The sequence below is a fragment of the Brachypodium distachyon genome, chromosome 1 (genome assembly GCF_000005505.3).
Source record: "Brachypodium distachyon strain Bd21 chromosome 1, Brachypodium_distachyon_v3.0, whole genome shotgun sequence".
Classification (NCBI taxonomy): Eukaryota; Viridiplantae; Streptophyta; class Magnoliopsida; order Poales; family Poaceae; genus Brachypodium; species Brachypodium distachyon.
Genome location: NC_016131.3, coordinates 62,433,313 through 62,439,312, shown reverse-complemented (window position 1 = coordinate 62,439,312; position 6,000 = coordinate 62,433,313). Strand labels below are relative to the sequence as shown.

Genomic DNA, 6,000 nt, shown 5'->3' with positions numbered 1-6,000 from the left:
GCAGCAGCCCCCCTCTTTTCAGGCTGGAGGTTTGGCGTGGCAGCACCAGTAGAGTCCCACGATGAACTTTGAGTTTCGTCCACAGAACCAGCCACAGGGTATGTATATTTCTATCTATTGTGTTCATTACCATGACTGCTACACAATTCTAATGCTAAGTACTTTCCACATGCAGGAGCCTACGGGCATCAGTCGTCGTTGTCCGAACCCTCGTGGGGTAGTGAGCAGGATCACGCTCAAGGAGAGGACTATTCTGTCCAACACAGCTGGATGTTCAATACTCCGCCACCAGACCCCACACAGGAGGATACACAGTATCGCGAGGATGGGTCCGTGATTCCTCCGTGCAACGTTGTGCCACCTCATAGGTTTGGCTGGACCACGCCACAGGCACCCCCGGAACGCCGTCCTAGATGCCGTGCCTGATATTTGCATGTAGGACCTATGTATGAGACATATTTCTACCTATGTATGAGACATATTTTATCTATCTGTAAGACATATTTCTACCTATGTATGAGACATATTTATACCTACGTATGAGACATATTTCTACCTATGTATGAGAGAGACATGTTACTATTTTTCGCATTCTTATTCAAGTTACATTTGCAAATAAAAAACGGAGGGACTAAAATACATATGCAATAGAAAGACTAAAATTAAAACCGACAACTTAAAATAAGATAACCTAACTCTAGCCCTACGAAGATGAAGTGCTCTTGCCCTTGGACGATGATGTGCTCTTTCCCTTCGACGGTGCAATACCCTTCCCCTTGGACGATGAAGAACTCTTACCCGTTTTGCTTGGCATGAAGATATTTTCATCAGATTCCTCTTCTTTAACCCATAACAATGGATGTTTTCTAGCCCATTGTAGGTATGACTCACTCTTACCTTGACTGTGCTTCTTTCACCTTTCATGCAACCTTAACGGTTCTTGCCGTATCTCTGCAGAAGTTCTCAATGGGAAATTGCACCTTCTTAATTGGTGGCCCAACTCAGTTAGTAGGGTGTCACTACTAATGAGTTCGTCCCATGGAACTATCCTATTGTCTACCTTGAAATCACCAGCTAACCACAATAGCCTCCAAGACATTCCTGGGCAAAATCTACGATCATCTGGGAAGCCGGATGACATCTTCCCAGACGAAATGGTGAGACTACACTTCAATACCATGGACGGTCTTTTATAGTTACAGAAGATACAAATAGGCGGGAAACGGTGGCGGGAGAACCAGGCGGGAAATGGTGGCGGGAAAACCAGGCAGGAAACGCTGGCGGGAAACGGTGGCGGGAGAATGAGTTTGAGAGCCTATAAATACCTCATCTCCGGTAGTCATCCGAGCATCCTTCCCCCTATTGTTTTTTTTCCAATATTCCAATGTCCCCCAATGAGTTTGCCTTGCTCCAACCAGGGCGAGAGGCTGAAGAAGATGAAAGAAGCGATGTTGCCTCCGGGGGTGGAACATCTCAGGTGTTGGTGCGGCAATCTATGCAAGGTGAAGGAGGTGACAGATTTTTTAGATAAGCTGGGCATGAAGTTTTTCATGTGTGCGAACTATGAGCATGATCCACCTGTCCCGGTTTCGCCGTACAACAAGCCTCCGGTAAGCACATATAGGTGTGCTTAAACATGTTGTCTGTGTCATATTCGATTTATTTGTAACATTAGGCTATTTTGTAGTCTCCTCCGCCCCTATGCATGTGGTATCGTTGGATTGACACGGAGATGCCGGATTGGACGGTGGAAGACATTAAAACAAGGTCTCGAAGTGCATGGTAGCGTTTCCACGCGGAGGAGCGTGCGGAAAAAGCTGCAGACCAGGAGAAATAGGAGCAAGAGAGAGAGCTGAAAGAGCATAGGGCAGAACAACGTCGTTACTTTGATGAAGCACTAAGGAAAAACAGGGAGAAAGCGCTTGAGATGCAAGAGGAGGAACGAAGGCGCAAGGATGCTCGTGAGGCAGAAAGGAAGAGGCAAAGAGAAAGGGCCGCCGTGCCAAAGGCTGCAGAAGAACGTGGCGATACGAGCGGAAAATGGCCTAAGTGGACTCAGTAGTGCTTGTACTGTGTTTCAATTGTATTTGCTATCTTTAATTCTGTCCAATTGCGGTATTATCGATGTATGTTAATTTAGTCGTGCCTTGGTTCCGTAACCAGCACATTATTGATGTATGTTAATTTATCCAAGTTGTCAAGTCTTTCAGTTCAAAAAACCCGCAAGGAATCAACACAAAAATTGTCCAACACATTATCGATGTATGTTACTTTATCCAAGTTGTCAAGTATTTTAGTTCAAAAAAACCGCAAGGATTCGATACAATTGAGCCTCGGCTGTGTATAAATTGATCATGCAACCAACTAGGTTTAGCGAAACTGATTAGCCCCAATCGGCTTCGGCGAAACCAACTGCGCCAGTCGGCCTGGGCCGCAACTTGCGGGGCCCCCACTCTGCGCAGCATGCCTCCAGTCGGCCTGGCCCTAATCAGCTTCGGCCAGGCTGACTGGGCCCATTCGGTCTGGGCGAGGCCGAGGCCGTATTATTTTTGAATTTTTTGAAAAATGCATATTTTTTTTAAAATGATTTAAAAAATCATATTATTTAAAGAAAAATTAGCTATTTTCTCCGGCGTGCTCCCGTTTAAAAGGCTCACATGGGCCTTCAGGTGAGAGTGGGCTAGTTTTCCTCTCATTTTTGTTAGGATTATTTATTTTGTTCAGGCTTCACGCTTTCGTTCCCAAGCTAACGTCGGAGCTGCAAGCAAGATCTTGCAAGTTGATGCTCCTATGGCGCCCGGTGACTGCCACCACCGCCGGGCTTTCTCAAATTCAATGTGTGGACGGCGGCATGCCGAAGAATAGCGAGAAAGGAGCTGCGGCCGTTGTGGTGTCATGACGGCCCGGGTGTGTACCAGGGCTTTCCCGCACAGGTCTTTGGTTCGATTATTGACCCGCCAACCTTGGAAGCTCTTACTTGCGGCGAGGCGCTCGCACTTGCACCTGCGAATGATCTTCATGTCCAGAAGTTGTATGTTGGAATGTCATCAGATGCAGCAACAGCGATCAATGGAAGGGTATCATTAAAGGAAGCAGGTGCGCAAACAATGCCATTTTGTGTGAGATTGGCGTCAGAAGCAAGTTTTATTTTTTGACGAAAACGGCAACCCTGATTCAATTATTAAGAGTTGAAATTTACAGAAGCACTTTTGTGCAGAAAAAAAGAGCTGAAATTGTTACCTCACAAAATACGTTGCGCGATATCAGCCTCACTCTTTCCGATCGGATGACTAACGGAACGTTCGTTCTTCGGTCATTATAAATTCGAATAGAGATTTATTTAGACCAAAACCGAAAAATAAGAAAATCAAAATTATTGCGCATCCAGGGAATCGAACCCTGGTCAGTACCGTGGGAGGGTACTATGATACCACTACACCAGATGCGCTTGCCAGTGGCAACGGGAAATAAATTTAATTAAGTAAAATGATACTCCAGTATTTTTTTTGCTGATTAAGGGAGATTTACGGCACACAAGGAAAACAGAGTTGTTCAGAATAGTTGAAGTGTGGTCTAATTATCCATGTCAACAATGCTAATTACTACTCGGATTGCATATGTTCTAATCATCTAATGCAACATTTAGGCTAAAATACGAGGTTCTTCTGCGAGACGAGGCGACTCGAGAGTCGAGAGCTCCAATGTTTAGGCGGGCAGCCGGCAGAAAACCACACTGATCGGGTCTCTGTCGCTCGCCAAGCGTGTCGTGCTTCCATCGGCTACCTGCGTATTCGATGGTGAGCGGCAATGGACGGCACGAGCCAATGCATAATCCAATTGCGCGCACACTCGGCTCCGACCTGCTAAGTAACCCGTCGACCTCAAGTGGAGTGTCCCCAACTCGAAGAAAATAAAAATAAATAAGGAAAACTACAAAACACTAGCTCATCTTGCATTCATGCCGGTGAGACACTGACGTGATCATCGATCATACATTAGGTAGCTTTGTTCGGTGTTAGGTGATTGGATCTAGCTTGAAACAGCAAGACACCACCACTGATCAGTCTACGTATGTCCTTCGGCTTTACGCGGATGGGATGTGCTTCGTCCACATTCAATGAACTTCGGTGCGTTGTGTAATTGCTGGATGTATCTATGTCTAAAAAGCGTCTAAATACATGTAATATTTTGACAATTAATATGTACCGAAGGGAATACTAATTAGGCAAACCGCATTTGGCATATTTTTATTAAAAAAGTTATACCATTACAAAATTACAAAATACTACACCTCCGTTCGTAAATAAAAAAAAGACTTAATTTGACCAAGTTTATAAAAAAACTACTAAATTTTACAATATCAAATGATTATAATATGAATACATATAATGATCAATTTATAAAACTAATTTGGAGTTCTATATGTTGATAGGTTTCCCTATAAAATTGGTCTTACTTTTATGACACAGTAATCTCATACTACTGATCTAATTGTTACTTAAAAATAATCACGTACTCCTATAATATAAGATGTACAAGTTGTCGGCGTGTTGTTGCATAGTTTATTATATTATTTTAATTTTCATCTAACAAAAAATTACATAAGAAATATGTTCATCTTCTTTTGGACAATTTTCCTCTTTATTGGCCCTAAAATGTACAAAAAGTAGAAATTTAATTGTCTGAGTTCTTTATGCTTGTAAAATTTCATGAAAAATCAGTATAATACAACGTGCATAATTGAAGCACCATGGACATTGAATTTAGTCCGTAATTAGTGAGTGGGAACTTTTGAATCCGCTAGGAAAACTTGCTTTTAATAGTAGTATGGTTATAGATAATATTAATGGGAATTTTGGGGCAGTTTTTTTTTCTATGTCAAAGTGGCATCGAATGGCACTAACGCAGAATGAATGATACAAGTCCCATCTTCAGTGACTTGTGAGCATAAATCACCACTAGAGGGGTACCCTTCAGTGGCGGTTGGACCTCCCCAAAATGAGACCCATTACTGAAGGATGGCCGAGCTGCCCCGGGCCATTTCCGCACTAGCTTTCATGGCCGCTGTCAGGAACTCCCATGTAAGTGTAACCAGCCAGTGTCGCGGTACGTTGGCAGCGCCATAATTCGTTGGCTGTGTGTTGGGGCTTGTTTTTTCGGCCCTACTCTTTTTAAGTCGTATTTTTTTCCCAGAACATGTTTCAGTGCTGGACACTCAGGGTTCCTCCAGTTATTGTAAAGTACGGTGATGAGAACTGAAGTGCTATGAATTAGCTGAAGGTTAGTGATGTCTGAGCAAGCCTCGAGGATCACATCTTAACACAACTACAAAGCTTAAACAAAGGAACCAACTAGTACCAATCAGATAAGGATTAGGTGTGACTCCATTGTGGATCCAACTAGGAAGCATGCTCCCACACACTGCTTCTGGAACAAATAATGCACTACTCGTCTCGTGAGCCAATAATGTCGGCATCTGGTAGCTAGTTGATCACGATATTGATTTTCAGAAGAGAGACGGCTTTCAGTTTTTATGCTCAAACAGCATATATAAATTTAATAAGAAAAAAAGAGTGGTATAATTATGCAATGCAAAGGTAAGACGTTGAATGGGGGAAAGAATAGCTGCTTAGCTTTTCAAAAGGACAATGGATGCGCCAAATGTGTGCATCTCAAACTAGACCAGATGAAATAAATACACGGCGAAACAAACTTGCGTAGTCGTCCAAACTTTCTTTAAATGATGTATTGCACTATCGTCTATCGACCATGCATAGAACTATATAATCACTATATGGGCCTGAGGCGCAACCTATGAGGATTATTATACGATCTGTTAATTTATTTGCCCATACCATTGATTGTTTTAATACGTCTAATCACGATTGTTCCATTTGCTTTGGTGAGATCACTACACAGTTTGTTCCCTAATCACTGTCAGACCATGCATGTCTGAATCATATCCATCTATTGTTTAAGAGGAGTGCTGCGGACTGCGGT

At 43.0% G+C, this 6,000-nt stretch overlaps 1 non-coding gene across 1 annotated transcript; it reads right to left on the bottom strand.

Moving 5' to 3' along the window:
• Positions 1 to 3,377: 3,377 nt before the first annotated feature.
• TRNAG-CCC lies at positions 3,378 to 3,448 on the bottom strand. Its single transcript has one exon. It is a non-coding gene; the product is annotated as a tRNA-Gly (tRNA).
• Positions 3,449 to 6,000: the final 2,552 nt, after the last annotated feature.